Consider the following 16,869-nt stretch of genomic DNA (forward strand, 5'->3'; position numbering starts at 1 on the left):
AGCTAATCCACTAAAGAACTCAGGTTATTATCACCGCTAATTAAATAGTCACACAGAGGTGCAGCGACACACAGATAATTATTTATTTTCTCTTGAATTCAAAATCAAAATTGTAGCGTTTGACTCCAAATGACAGCTATTTATTTATTATATTTATTTAGTACAACTTTCAAAAATGGAAAAAATAAAATTATCAGAACATGTGCGGTTGGTAAAATATATATACATAACTGTGTGATTATTCTTTGCTTGTCACAGTTCAACCTTTCATCTTTTGTTAACATAACAGAGAAGTTATAGTGAAGAATGACCTTGTTTTCTCACTTTCACTTTTGATTCAAAAAGACTTTGAATAAAGAAGTAAGATTCAATGAATAAAAATGGGTATGAAGGTGATTGTCCAAGGCCATGTTTCTCTCCAGGAGCCCTGCGATAGGCTTGTAGTCACTTCAGGGTGTATCAAGCTTCTTTTGTTAAATTATGAGTGTGATGTCATTTATTCTCATTGACCAAATTAGTCTCCCAAAATATATTTTCCACCACAAGTATTTCTTTGAAACAAAGACATTGGCGTGCGTCATTATTGAGGCAGGGGCTCGTTGGTAATGACTTGATCTTGGGTACCGCAGAGTCGCTGTATGAGTCCTGCCTCGGGTAATTATCATCACACATAGAATGTCTTATATTACAAAAGTGGACCTTCCACTTACAGTGCATTGCCTGATTTAAAATGGAGACCCCCCCCCCCTCCATTTGCAATATTGTGCTATGAAATAGCGCAGGGTATAATCAAACAGCGCAAATGGATAAAGTCTCATCTATACGAGGTGCATTTAATCAATACTAGCGCCATCACGGCTTTATAGAGATATATTTGATCGAAGAGGAGCTGGAGCGATGCCTCTACTCTGTCCTATTGCCCAAACTGCCCTATCTTGGAGCCACGTGTCATGGAAAGCAGAGCTGGAATCGATCCTCGGCTCTGCATTAACTGCACCCAAGTGCTTGTGTGCCAGTGTCGGCAGGCACGTGTGAGGTGTGAGCTTCCGGTCAACCTCGCCAAGAAAAATTGAGTAAAAATTATATATATATATATATATATATATATATATATATATATATATATATATATATATATATATATATATATATATATATATATAAAAATCCTCGTCTTACCCACCATGGGTGGTGTCTGTCCCCATTTCAGCTCGGGTCCTCTACCAGAGGCCAGGAAGCTTGAGGGTTCTGCGCAGTATGCGTGCTGTTCCCAGCACTGCGCTTTTCTGGACCGAGATATCCGATGTTTTTCCCGGGATCTGTTGCAACCACTCGTCGAGTTTGGGGGTCACTGCCCCAAGTGCTCCGACCACCACAGGCACGACTGTCACCTTTACCTTCCAGGCTCTCTCCAGCTCCTCTCTGAGCCCTTGGTATTTCTCGATTTTCTCACGTTCCTTCTTTCTGATGTTCCCATCACTCGGGACCGCTACATCCACGACAACGGCTTTCCTTTCCCCTTTATCTATGACCACGATATCTGGTTGGTTGGCCATTACCATCTTGTCAGTCTGTATCTGGAAGTCCCACAGGATTTTTGCTCGGTCATTCTCCACCACCTTGGGAGGTGTTTCCCATTTTGACCTTGGGGTCGCATCTGGACGAGATGCGATATATATATAAAATTACGAAATAAGTGCTGCGCATGAGCAAATAGGTGTGAGGGAAGGTGATGTACCTTTATTCGTCTCGCAGTGGAGAAATGTACATTTCACAGCAGCAAAGTTGGTGCCTAAACCAGCTGTATTGGGGCAATTGGCGGGGGGACACTCTGAACCATGTTGCCAGCCAATCACAGTGGATTGAAACAACAGTGGTGAAAAGATAGGACCGACAAAAATAAAAGACAACAAGAGAATGATGCCAAGAAGGCAATGTGAATGGATGAAGAATGACAGGAAAAAGAAATGAAGAGAAAAGGAGGGAATAGGCGACCTTTACTTATGTAAAAAAGCAATTGATCCTCCAAAAATCAATCACGCCCTTGTATTGATGTTTGAGATGGGATATAGCTATTTGCATATTTTACAAGGCCTCTAATCAGACTGTTGATGACAACATGTTGTGGTAAACATCCGCCTGAATAATTGTTTATGCGTGTGTATGCGTGTGCAATCCTGTGTGTGTGTGTGTGTGTGTGTGTGTGTGTGTGTGTGTGCGCGCAGCAGCACAAATTCAAGCCTGCTTTACTTCTGCATACTATTAACGTATGTGGACACAATTAAATGAGCCTAAAGTCACTCATGTAAGCTTATGTATTTTCTGGGGTCGTTAATATTTCAAATCACTTTAATTACAAAAATACACCCCTCCCAAAAAAAAGAAAAAAATGCTATAGTTGGCCAAAAGCAATTAACGGAACTTTAATCTCTTTAGCAATTATGCTGCAGGGCATTCTTAACTCAGTCATTTCTGCCCGCTATATTTCCGAGAAAGGTCAGATAAAATTGGTTTGTGTTATTAGAACAAAAGCTTGGCAATGAGTTCATGTGGTTCTCTTGACAATCAAATCATTGCCATTTTCAGCCGCCTCCCTGACCATCTGTATATGATGGATAAATCATTTCCAGACATTGTTTAATTCACATTTTCTGCCTCTCCACAGAAAATATCAGATTTCTGTAGTCCTCTGTGAAAGCAGACTGATTTATTCTTTTCATGAGAATTTGCAAACATCTGCTTTTACTAAAGATTATTATTCTTGTGTGTATTCTGGCATTTTACAGACCATTCCAGAAAATGAATCCATTCATCCATTTTCAACACTATTTGTCTTGCAAAGGGTTGTGCAGAGTTGCTCGAGCCCATCCCAGCTGACTTTGAGTGCAAGATAGACTGGCCAGTCGCAGGGAACATGTAGAGGCAAAAAACAATTCACATCCGCACAGTCACTGAGTGGGAAGGGCAAACAAGTCCAGTGAGAAAACCCACGCCGACACAAGGAAAACATGCAAACTCCTCAGATTGTTTTTGAATACAGCATTTTGAAAACCAGCTTAGTAGAACTGAAAAAAATACTTGATACTTGACAGATGAACGAATTATTAAAATAATCATTTGCTACATATAGGTTAGGACATTGTACCACGAACCATGTTGTCAAAGATGACTTGAAGGTAGCTGGTGTGAGAGAAGAGGATGCACAAAACCGGGTTAGATGGAGGACATTGATTAGCTATGGCAACCCCTGAAGGGAAAAGTCAAAAGGAAAAGATTGTACCACTAACTATACGTGTCATTACACAGGCCTCTAATATCACACTGTGGTGATGCCTCTCTGCGCTGTCCTTGTCGGTATTTCTATCCCTCCTTTACCTCCTCCCACCCACCTCGCTCTGTCCACCCATCTGGCTGAGGTGAGGTGTGGAGAGAGAGCAGGGATGGAACGACAGCTGGAGCCCCGTCAGAAAAGGAAAGACAAATTACTCCTCTAACGAGAGCCGTTTATCATCTCTTCATCGACCTCATATTCCCACCCAGCCTCAACTCCACACGGCTACATACCTGGATGACGATACCGTGAAAATATCATTTGACTCTCGATAATGCTCTTATTTCACTACTGGTGTGTCGTCATCAGTCTGTTTGTGCTTCGATTAGGGAAATAATGACAAGAATGGAAAACGGTCCAGTGATTTGTGCATAGGAGGTTGAGTAAAAAGAGGACTGGGCACACCTATGCTGGCACATGTGGAGAGCCATTATTCGAGCTGCTGTCAGCACAGATGTTAGACTGAAGGGGAGCTGTCAGTCAGTTTGTGTGCCTCTGTATGCCTCCAGTCCAATCAATCTTTGTTACAATGTACCTCGACGCACATAATGTATTCGTTTGTTATAACGGTACATTGTTGAAACAATTTCCAATGAAATGGACAACATGATTTCAAAATGCATAAAATAAATAAGTGCAGGGTTTGTACATCATCCCTGAAGACATTCAGTTGACAAATGTTCCCCGCCATAGGCAATTGGAAGTGCCGCCAACCAAGCCAACTGTCAATTGGTAGTCTCGGCAAACACAGCTAAGCCGCAGCTGGGATTGGACGCATGACCTCTGCACTGTGAAGTCGACGCGCTAACTACTTGGCTACCCGGATACCGAGAGAGAAATCAGGACTCTGAAACGTTAAAGGGTTGAAAATGTTGTAAACGAGGTATGCTGAAATAAGGTTCAACTGTACATGTTGCAAACATGCAGTGTGTATGCGATGTCATCTGAAGGGTTTATAAAGCTTCTGACACAACCGGGCCCTTTTACTAGTTATCTACCTCTTCCATCCCATCTTCATCACTTGCTTTCTCTATTCAGGTCTTTTCTTGACATCTAATTGTGTGGTGTGATGCACACCTGTTGTCTGACTGAGCGCAACAAATGGATGTCACACATTGCAACTATCAATAAGTGCTTCCTGTCAGCTTTGCAAATGCTGAATGTGTGCTGTCACAACCCCAGCATCTCTCGGTAATAAGTTCCACTGCAGGGAATAAAGGAAGTATACGATGAGCAATGAGAAGAGAGATAAGAGAGCCATTCCGCAGACGTGTGCTTGCGCAACAGACAGCCCTCTAATGAATAAAGTTGGGCTATGGCAGCCTAAAGAGGTGATTGTATCACCGGCTCTGTCTTTGATGTGTAACACGGCCTGGGTTCTTCTCTGGCCTGGAGCTCCCCTTTTTGCTCCCCTTTTCATCTTGTTTGCATTACTCCATCACCCCAAAAGTATTTTGCCAGGCAAAAAAAAAGTAGTCTTCTGACAAAGCCCGCCCCTGAAGCAGGACGGTGGGAAAACGCAGCACAGATGAAACATCATTTTTGCTCACTGGCCAGGTTAAATAATTTTCATGCGGTTCACCAATACATGTTGATTGCAGCTGTCGATCTGGTAACTGAATATGGGCTGGAATCCCCCCACCCTACTATCACATGTGCTGGTCTGCGTGTAATGTATTTGAGTGTACGCTGATCAGAATCAGAATCATCTTTATTGCCAAGTATGTAGAACATAAAAGGAATTTGTTTCCGGTCGAACACGCTGCACTCGTATCATCATGATCTATATCCATCCATCCATCCATCCATCCATCCATCCATCCATCCATCCATCCATCCATCCATCCATCCATCCATCCATCCATACATACATTCAAGCCTCCTCACACACACTCACCCACACTTCAACTTCAATGGTGTTGATGTTTTTGCTCTGATTGTATTGTTTTCCCTTTCAAAAACCTGTGTCGTTCAGATGCTATTTGAAGTGAAATGTGAATTAAACTAAGCGAAAAATAATGTGTTTGTTTTCAAAGTAGTTTATTTTGTTCAATGTTGATTTTGCAGAAAATTTTGCCTTTGTTGGTTCTTTCTTGAAACTAATTCGTGATGAATACACAATAGCAACTCAACAACTGCTGCAGATATCAGAATGATTTAGATGAATAAAATGGGGATTATGATTGATCACAACAATAATATGATAATATAATTTGGAAACACCAGCAAATCCAGAGTCGCTTACTTTGTCATGAAGCCAAAACAATGTCTTCTAGTGACAATGTTTTTTTCCCCATTAAGTGTAAAACAAGACCGCAGATAAATGATAAGGTGTCCATAAGCATTCTGCAATCTGAGCAATTTAAGGACATTAATCACATTACTTGTGATGTTCTGTTCAAGTGGCAGTGATTTTATCTTGAGAGGAGAAGAGCAAAGGCAGAAGATAAGAAAAATAATCAAAACTCTCACCCTTTTCACCGAGCTGCACAAACAGAACCCAGCACCTCTCTGCATCTGCTAATTGAAAGATGCCTTCTCGGGACTGAAAAAAAAACGAGTTTTTATGTGTGTGTTTTCAAGGCTACATATTAAGATGCTACAACACATTCACGCTGTCCACTGTCAGATGTCCCCTCTCTAACTTGGGGCAACCCTGGAGGATGCATTACCATATAAATTACATATATGTTGTTTCTGCAGCTGTGGATTTATGGAATTGTTATGGATTATTGCTTTGGACCCTTATTGGAAGGAGTCAAAATAAATAGCCTCCTCTTTCCACATAAATGCAGTCACGGGCATGGGCGCAAGTAGATTCACCTTCTGTAAGTGCACATGTGTGTGCATGTCATACACACACCAAGGCACCGACAAAAAGACAGTCATTCTCTCAGCCTTCCATTACTTCAAAACATGCTCTTCACAGCAAGAGATAATCATCTATATTTGTGTGTATGCTTGTTCGAGCGCGACCATTTTGTATGTATTGAGACTGCACTGAGTTCAATATGACTCCAACTCCATGCAAAAAAAATAAAAATAAAAAAAAGGTACTCATAGGATCACAAGAATTAGGGATGCTGATCAATCCCACATGGAAATTCAAATGCATTTTTAGACAGTTATTTGTCTTAAAAAAATAAAAAAACATCCTGCATGGATCAGTCACTCAAGCCTGTTTTGTATTCAAGGTGAGGCACGCTAAATGAGAAGAAAAGGGATTTTATGATTTAAATATAATAAGAAATGATTTGAAATGATGCATTAAGTCTTCTGCGCAATGGAATTTCTGCCACATTTGTGGAGTTGTTGTGCAATTATGAAGGTACAACATATCATCCTGGCAAACATGGCAGTCGGTTTAGTAATGCTGTATTCCATTTTAATTTTGATCAGAACATCTGTATCAGTTGGAGGTTGAATGATTCAAAAGAAAAAAATAACACACACCATTTATGTGAGTGTGTGTGTGTGTGTGTGTGTGTGTGTGTGTGTGTGTGTGTGTGTGTGTGTGTGTGTGTGTGTGTGTGTGTGTGTATGTTTTTGTTACTTAATATCATGGTGATACTAAGTAGCAGAAACACACATTACAAAGCATTATTACCAACATCATTTAGAAGAAAATGAGGCCTTGTTTTACAATTCCTAAGAGACTAAGAAATTCAGTGCCCAGCTATAGAATTGGAAGTATATATTTATTAAGACGCACACTAATGTTGGTAGCCGTTTTTATTACCAGCAATCAGCCATTCTGTCTATTCAGCTAGGAACAGGAAGCCATTAAAAATCAAATGCATACAAATTAAGTCTCACAAATTAATAGGGAAATCTAAACACAAAATTGTGGAAGAAACACTTACCCGCAGTTTTTAATACTGGGGGGGGTCAGGATATCAACACAACCTGATCCAATCAAATTCCAGATCCCCAAAAAATATGATCACTCTCACAATGTAGTTCTCCAAACAGTTGGTTAAAACAGAGGCAGCAAAAAAAAAAAATACCCGAGATTATAAAAACCATCAAAGAAAGAGTGATAAATCGATGAAAAGGTTTCTTCAGCCGTCATCTGTACTTCTTTGAAGGTGTCGGAAGTTTTGCTTCTTATCCGCCATGTCTGGACAGTAGGGATATATATAGGGCCTATACTACCAGTAAGACTTTAGTTTGCTGATGAAGTTTCTTGGATAAGAAGCAAAATGTCCGACACCTTCAAAGAGGTACAGATGACAGCTGAAGAAACCTTTTCATCGATTGACCACTCCTGTACGACTGAGAGCTTACACAGACGTAAAGAGTGATAAAAGCACTAAAATTATTTGATTGCCTATAAATACACAAGGGATATTGCGTCCTTGTGCAGGTACAATCAGAATTGTATATTGCTGCAAAGTCCAGAATTATTTCCATTTCAGTATAGATTACATGCAACATGATATGAAGTCGGTATATGTGGGCCAGTCAGAAATATTTTCACCGACAATTAATAAGAAGGCACCCAAAACTGGAGCTACTGTGATCAGCATGCACAAGCTGTATTTTGTAGCCTCAGGATGAAGATTACTCTGAAGTTGAGAAAAAAAGTCTGCCACTCTTTGATGTTTCATCTATTTTTAGGAACAACAGAATCATAAGCGATATGGAGAAAAAAAAACAGTCAAACCTATTTAGTCGAATTACCTTTCATTCGAACTGCGTTTCTTGAACTGAGTAGCTTGGATGACTCATACTTTTGTATTCCAGATGTGCTTCTGCCTTGTTGGCTGTGTCATCTATTACCCAGAGACACCCGTGCATGTGTTTGTCTGGGACACAGAGCTCCGTTTTGTAGCTCTTCTCTGGGATCCACCTGCTCTTCCAAATGGAATAGCTCAACATTATCAAGTACACATTTAAATTAAATCATTGCCAAATTAAGTGAGGCCCTTCAAATTGATAACATCTGCTCATATAATAATGCAATAATTGCAACTTTCAATCACATTGCTGGCTAATATGTAGATATTCAAATCGAATTAGCCTGAAATGACTCTTCATAGATCTAAACAAACACCATAAAACTGAAATTGTGTTACAGATTTGACTTTTGACTAACTTTTAATTGGTTAAGTCAGTTTAATTGCTTTCCAGATTAGTTCCACAGGCCTTCATTATCACCATTTTATTATATTACACCCCCAATTTATTTCCCAGTTTGTTTCACTATGGATTTAGGGGATTGGATGTTCTGGAATGTCATCATATTGGCAATGTTGTACTTTTTTTCAGACAAATCCTGTACCTTGAGCTCTTCATTACTTGGGGGGTGTCCTCATTCTGAACGGCAATTTTCGCTGTTGCTATGGTGGATCCGATGTTTAACCAGAATGGCATCCTAAATCCTATGTGTTGCATGTTCCGCATTACACTTGAGCTGAGGTCAAAATATGCCAACTTGCATCGTACGTTTGTGTCAGTGTGATGGGAGTTGAGTGAAGTTCACTCTGCAAGGGTAAGCCCTATGTGGGAGTAGCTGCTCTGGCCATGGATGGTTGAGTTGAAAAATCTTTGTGATGGAGAAGCGCACTGAGTGACAGGCCTCTGAGAGTCATTTCAGCTAATACCTAAGAAAGAGGTTTGTCATCCATCTATCTGCCAGTTTTTCCATCCATCCACTCTTCCATACTTAATAACATCAATACTTCCATGCATTGGTCTGTATCATCGGAGCTCACTGCAAGGCAAAAGGAGGCTGACAGTGGTGGCCATGGACAGCGTGAAGCCGAAACCCAAGCGATAATCTACCACACAAATTGGATTGGATTGGATTTGCCTTTATTAGTCTCACAGTGGAGAAATCAGCTGCAATTTGTAAATATATATTCGACCATCCATGTATCCACATATTTTTGATTTGTAGATGAATCTACACATCCATTGATGATCATCTTTAGTTGTATAACTCATTGAATACAGACATACGCGCTCCCAAAACAATGCCAAGTTGTGATCCAGAAGAGCATATATTTATGTATGTACGTATTTACATATGTACGTACGTACGTAAGTGTGTGCGCGCGCGCATGTATGTATACATGTATGTATGTATGTATGTATGTATGTATGTATGTATGTATGTATGTATGTATGTATGTATGTATGTATGTATGTATGTATGTATGTATGTATGTATGTATGTATGCATGCATGTGTGACGGGTGTCACAACAGTGACTGTCTTCATCTCCACGATGCTGCCGTCTTAATGAAGACGAGACGCGTGAATGTGTCTTTTTATTTCTTTTATTTCTGCAACACAGTATGGCAGAAGGGATGGGTGAAGTCGCATGGGTTTCGTCTTGTGATTAACCTGAATCTCCTCGAGATTGTTCTGGAAACTATGGGCGGGACATGGTGCCACACTGTGCGCCGTTGCGTCACTTCCTTCATAATTTAATAATCTAAGTGCACAACTCCGTTACATATGTATGCATGTACATGTATGCATGTATGTATGCATGTACATGTATGTATGTATGTATGTATGTATGTATGTATGTATGTATGTATGTATGTACATACACAAATGTATACAAGAATACATTTAAACATATGTACTGTTACATACATACAGTACATACATATAATATCTTACAATAAAATATTGATTTATATAGCACTTTAACAACAACATCTGAAGCTGTAACAAAGCCCTTAACATAGATAGTAACAAAGATAGTAAAGATAGTAGGAAGCACCAGGGAGTGAAACCAAGATCAAGTCAGAATCATGCTGAGTCGAATGCCAGAGTACAAGTGCGTTTTAAGACAGGTTTTAAAGATGGGCATCGAAGGGGGTTGCCGAATGTTCCGTGGCAGGTCATTCCAGAGAGGTGCATACAGACACAAACTTTAGTGCAATTTTTAATTTTTGCCAAAGAAACAATAGTTGACATATCAGTCTTTATTCATCCCCGGATCCTGACAAGGGTCACAGGTGTGTGGGAGCCTATCCAAGCTGTCTTCAGGCAGTCGGTGGGGTAAACCCCGAACTGGTTGCCAGCCAATCGCAGGGCACACATTGACAAATAATCATTCGAACTCACATGGACATAATTTAGAGTGTTCCATGAACCTGTCATGTATGTTTTCGGAATGTGGGATGAAATTGTAGTACCTGGAGAAAACCTACACGGGCACATAGAAAACATGAAAACTCCACCTACCTTCCCACCTTCGTACCTACCTATATTTATCTACCAACTTATGTTTACATTTTGCTGAATTTGTCATTCAACCTTACAATTAACTCAACTTGCATCAGCAGACACCAGAGTACTCAGAGGAATACATTGGTTCCCATGCTAATAGACCTCACATGCCATTGTGCATCCACATGTGCACCAGAGCGTGTATTTGTGTGCCACTTTTACAAAAACACTCTCTTGCAAATGTGATGCAACTCTCCAAGGCCTGACCTGCAAAACCTATTGCACCAGGTCCAGTCAGGCAAAAGGTAAAATGCTAGGCTCAAGCGGAGAGACAAGCAGCACCTTCAAAATGTGCATCGTTTGACATTAACTCCAAACTGCTGCACGCTTTTTTTGCTCCCTATGAATTACACTGCATAGCTGTAACAAAAAAGAAAAACTGATTTTTGTAGGGCAAAATCCAAGTCAATCAATTGAGGATGAAAGGGTTGAACGAGATTTTTAATTACAACATGACCTGGGGTATATTAGCACATATTAATGAGGATCATTAACCTAGAAGTAACTAAGACACTTCCTCTTTAACTAAAACATATAGCACCTTGACTGCCAGACATGCCACGATCCCGATGTGCGTGTCAGGATGAGTGATTTGATTTGAAAAGAGTTTTTAATGAATAAATAGCAATGAACAGCAACATTGATGTCATACTTGAGTCAACATGCTTTTGTCGTTAGTTCTGCTGAGCCTTGGGAAAAAAAATACGCCATAAAAAAATGAACGAGACAAAATGAACGCCATAGTATGACTTCTGGTCAAGGTGTTTTGAAGACTCCGGAATGGCACAACAAAATATTTCAGTCTCCTTTAAGATAACACACTTATTTCACTGCAGTGTTGGCCAATTTAGAAGAGGATGGAACAGACATGCACACACACATATGAACAATCTACTGTACTTCATGCACCATAAGGCGCACCTTAAAGTATTAAATGTTCTCAAAAGTCAACAGTACTCCTTTATATATACATAGACAGTGTGTCTATCTATCTATCTATCTATCTATCTATCTATCTATCTATCTATCTATCTATCTATCTATCTATCTATCTATCTATGCATCACCTCGAATCAAATAGTAATAGTGAAAATATCAATAGTATCACAAACACAGGGCCGACGTGAGAACTGTGTCACAGGCACACACAGACACAAAGGGTGTACGGATGAACTATATAGCAACAAATCCAAGCGAGGCAGATTTCACTGTGTTGTGAAGCCAAAGGAAAAAATTAGAAGCGTGTTGATGGTTACATGCACAATAGAAGCAATCACTTGAACTCAATGCTATCCTGTCTGTTGCCCACAGGGAATAATGGGCTATAATATGACTCTCTCGCAGCCATTTACATTAAACGCTCTGATGGTATGTGCAGTAAGGGTGAATGCGACATATTACTTGCACTTTCTTTAATCCAACCATGGTAAACGGGACAATTGTATATGTTCTGTAAATGGAATTCCTGAATGTGTGTCCCACCCAGTCTGTGTGGCTGTATCCATCTTCAGCACATTAATTGCCATTCCCGGGGGTGTCAGAACTCCAGTGGGACATCTGCACCTTCATTAGACTCTACTGATCATCATGCTGCAGTAGCAAGAGAGGGCCTGTTTCCCTCTTTCATCACTCTTTCTCTGCGTCTCAGCGCCTCCCACCCATTCTGCCACCCCTCATTGTTTTTTATATGCCGCTATATTCTCAGCCAGCTCTCGCACTCTTGTTTTCTTTAAACATCATCCGAGGCATTTCTTGGTTTATCGGCCTGATGCATGGTAGAAAAAAACATTGGGAAATGGCGAGAAGCTCTTGCGACAAAGTTGTGGACGAGAAGTACTTTGACGGAAGTCTTTTTGTGCTTCATCTGGAAATGGCTGCTCGGTGGTATTTTCATTTTATAATTTCACCACCTGCCCTGTCATCCTTCAACATTTATGTCACTTTTTCTGTCATTTTCTGCACATCCTCCACGCCCACATCTTTGCACATTCTTCAGCATTTTTACTCCCATCAGCTTTCCTTTCGTCATTATCTTTGTGTTAAAACTTCTTTGTGTCCCTCCCCAGCTCAAGTGGTTCTGAGCCCCATGAGGTACGTTCACGAGCACTCCACAGAGCCCTACAAACATGTAATGTACCGCTGCCTCCCCCATTGCCTGATTTGCATGCTCCTCCTCCTCTTCATTCTCCACAGCGGATGGGTGATGCCAGCTGGAGGAACCAGAGAGAAATGGGCCCAATTACAGCATTGGGAACGGAAAGTTGGCTAATTAACTGAAATCCGTAAAAAAAAAACAGATTTTTCAATAAGAAAAATCTCCCCCTCTGCCACATGACAAACCCATGTATTACAGTGCACATTCACATGCATAACTGTGTACAATCTCACAACCCCACCAGCAAAAAAAAAAGATATCTACCTGATGCACGGCACACACGGATAGTGACACAAAGACATTGAGCCCTTGAGCTTTCACATTTACCAATCCAAGCTCACATCCCATACAAATATGAGGTGATCCACTTGCTCAGCTGTATTTACTGCAAGGGAAATGTGTTGATTACATTAGAGCGGCTGATTATTGCGGTGTGACAGTAAAGGAAATAAATATCTTTCATGGTCAGGCATCGATCTCAGCGAGAGGGCTCCCAGCTATAGACTACAGCGCAAATGAGTGTGCCGTGTGCAGCTATGACAGCTACAAAGAGAAGGCAGGAAGATGAGGAAGAACGGGAGAATGAAAAGAAGTGAATGATGACACAAATGAGAACAAAAAAGTTACAGAGGCGCCAGATGGAGAAGGGGAAACAGCTGAATAAAGAATGAGATGAAACCATGGATGGATGGAAAGAGGAGTTGAATTAGGAGCAATTCTCCTGCTTTTGTGAGACAGTTTCCCCCCAACAAAGGGATAATGATGGTTTGAGGCAGGAACAAAAGGTTTAACGACACAAAATATGCTATCTGTGGTTGAACACAAGAAATGCCACCACCCATGTATGTATGAGGAATTTCAGGTGTCATTACCTATGGTTATGAAATAACCGAATGTTAAATTTATGAAAATTAAATCTTGGCATACGCACTACTTTTCGGGATACACATGGAGCGCCGCCCCACCATGGCTGGCGGAGTAATCTTCACCGTAAGAACACCAAAGCACACGACCGAACAGCGCCTCAGCCGGCCTACCTTTCCACACCTCTTGAGTGCACACGTCGATCGTCTTCAAGGATTTTTTACGGATACTTTTGCTGTTATGGGACTGAAAAAGACCCCACCATAGGCTCATGTTCAGCCAAAGAAGACACAAAACAAAAGTACAGTAGAGGAGAAGAAGATCATTGAGAAACACAAACGCGGTGTGTGTTTGTCTGATTTAATAGCCCAGTACCAATATGCAAAGTCCACCATTGCCACCATCCTTCGCAAGAAAAAATACATTAAAGGTGCGTGTGTTGCTAAAGGTGTTTCCGTGCTGTCAAAGCAACGGTATGGGGCAATAGAAGAGGTTGAAAAACTTCTGTTAATTTGGTTTAACGAAAAGCAGCTAGCCGGCGACAGCGTGAATAAAGCAATTATATCCGAGAAAGCACGGCTAATTCACTCTGATATCGTCATGTGGCAACCTCGAAGTTCGACGTTTATTGATACAAGGGATCATTCCTCGAAATGGTGAAAGAAGAAGGCTACGTTCCTCAGCAAGTATTTAATGCAGATGAGACAGGCCTTTTTTTGGAAAAAGATTTTCATAACACAGGAAGAGAAGTCTGAACCCGATTTCATCAAGCCATCAATTATACATTATACAGTACAGTTTATTTCTTTAATTACAGTCCTTGTGGAATGTGACTCCTTTCAAACGGAAATTCTCTCCGACTTGCCACCCCATTCCATCAAGCCATCAGCGACCATCACAAAGGTAAATAAAACAACTTTATTATACAGTGCAGTGTATTTCTTTCATTACAATACAATAGCACATTGATTATACATAGAATATGGTATAATGTGTGTAGTTTTAAGGCTTATTTAGTTGAAAATTATATTTTATGGAGACCTGGGAACGGATTATTCTCATTTTAATGCTCTCCTATGGGAAACTAATTTTTGGGACACACACTTTTCGCCTTACACACTGTCTGGGAACCAATTAAGTGCGTAAGCCAAGGTCCCACTGTACATATCTTTCTATCTATGAGCCTATTTCAAAGAACATGGTTGTAGCTTGTATCAGTGCTAATTTTACTTTTATCTCACCCCATAGTCTTAAATCTTCCAGCAAACATTTGATCAATTCACAGTTCTCACGGCGATTCTGCTAGAATGAGTCTGACTCTCTCTGGTTCTGTGACACTACCTCCATTTCAGTTTGCACTTGCTCACACACGTAATGGGTTGAGTTGAGTGATGCAGGATGCATTCACTGTTTCTTTCTGCATCCTTCGGCAGCATCCTGTGCGTCTGAGCAGCCCTATTCAGGGTCCGCACTGCTCACCCCTTATCGGGGAAGGGTCTAGAAAAGGTGACCTAAACATTGCTTGTTCCACCACACCTGGGTGGCCCACCGCAGCCACCAAGGCATCCCCCCTCTGCGGGCGAAAACGAAATATAATCAAACCCATGACTATGAACCTGGCTTCCTGGAATGTTCGCACCCTCCTCGATGCTCGAGACGGGATGGAGAGACCTCGAAGACGAACTGCCCTCATCGCACATGAGCTGAGAAGGTACAACATCGATATTGGCGCACTGCTCCCACCTTGGATGCTGACGATAACACCAAATATGCCTTCTACGAGTCCCTGGATGCTACCATATCCAAAATCCCTGCCTCTGATAAACTTGTTCTGATGGGTGACTTCAATGCCCGAGTAGGTACTGATGCCAGGCTCTGGAAACAAGTAATCGGAAGGCACGGGACGGGGAAAATAAACAGCAATGGCCTCCGACTCCTCACTCTGTGCTCTGAGCATCAGTTGATTGTAACGAACACCATCTTTCAGCTGAAAAAGAAATACATCACATCATGGATGCACCCCAGGTCCAAACATTGGCACTTACTGGACTACATCATCACAAGGCAACGAGACCAAAATGATGTCTGCATCACGCGGGCCATGCGTGGGGCTGAATGCTGGACTGATCATCGACTGATCAAGTCCAGGCTCAAGCTGAGAATTCGACCTCCTCATAAGAAACAGCAACCCCAAAGGCGTCTTAACACCACGGCCCTGGAGTCCCCAGAATGTGCAGCCAGCTACCGCCACAAGCTGGCAGAGGGACTTGCCAGCCTGGACAACAACACCAGTAACGGCGACCTTGATGTTGAAAGCAGGTGGAAAAAATTGAGGACAACAATTCATCAAGCTGCCTCTGAGACCATCGGCTTCACTCAGAAACGTCATCAAGACTGGTTCGATAACAGCTCAGCTGCCATACAGGAGCTTCTGGAAGCCAAGCGCAAAGCCCATACCACACTTCTCTCCAACCCTCATTCTCCACTTCTCCTCTCTCACTACAAGGCCATCCGTGGTGAAACACAGAAACAGCTGAGGATGATGGAGAACAAGTGTGGCTCAGCAAGGCCCAAGAAATCCAGAGGCATGCAGACAACAACAACACACACGCCTTCTATGATGCTGTAAAATCCCTGCACGGCCCACGAAGACAACACATTGTCCCAGTTAAATCTGCAGACGGTTCTGTACTACTGAAGGACAAACAGCTAATACTTGAGCGCTGGGCAGAGCACTTTGACTCCCTGCTCAACCAAGTAAACCCTTCAGACACATCCGTCCTTGACTCCCTCCCAGAGCTTCCATCAGTTCCCTCCCTTGATGAACCTCCTCAGTTCACCGAGGTCCTCTCTGCAATCCGGAGCCTTAAAAACAACAAAAGCCCTGGCCCTGATGGACTTCCAGCTGAGGTCTTCAAGAGCGGCGGTTACCTCCTGACACGGAAGCTTTACCACCTCATCTGCAACATCTGGCAAAACGGGACACTTCCTCAGGAATGGAAAGACAGCAACATTGTCACCATTTACAAAAGGAAGGGGGACAAGTCAGTCTGCGGCAACAGCCGTGGCATCTCCCTACTTTCTGTTGCTGGCAAGTTTCTTGCAAAAGTAATGCTGTTCCGTCTTACATCGCACATTACCGAAGACATCCTCCCAGAGACACAATGCGGATTCAGGAAGGATCGAAGCACTCTGGACATGATCTTCGCTGCGCGCCAAGTTCAGGAGAAATGCAAGGAACAAAACAAGGACCTCTATATCACCTTCA

At 41.8% G+C, this 16,869-nt stretch overlaps 1 protein-coding gene and 1 long non-coding RNA gene across 4 annotated transcripts in view; one reads left to right on the top strand and one right to left on the bottom strand.

The window, feature by feature from the left end:
* LOC148901688 (teneurin-2-like) overlaps positions 1-16,869 on the bottom strand; it is a 234,314-nt gene that overhangs the window by 83,327 nt on the left and 134,118 nt on the right. The gene's annotated exons all lie outside the window — the stretch shown is intronic.
* The window catches only part of LOC148901689 (uncharacterized), a 52,434-nt gene that overhangs the window by 31,015 nt on the left and 4,550 nt on the right, over positions 1-16,869 (top strand). The window lies entirely within an intron of this gene.

The sequence above is a fragment of the Hippocampus bargibanti genome, linkage group LG02, assembly GCF_051943395.1.
Source record: "Hippocampus bargibanti isolate YZ-2025 linkage group LG02, ASM5194339v1, whole genome shotgun sequence".
Taxonomy (NCBI): Eukaryota; Metazoa; Chordata; class Actinopteri; order Syngnathiformes; family Syngnathidae; genus Hippocampus; species Hippocampus bargibanti.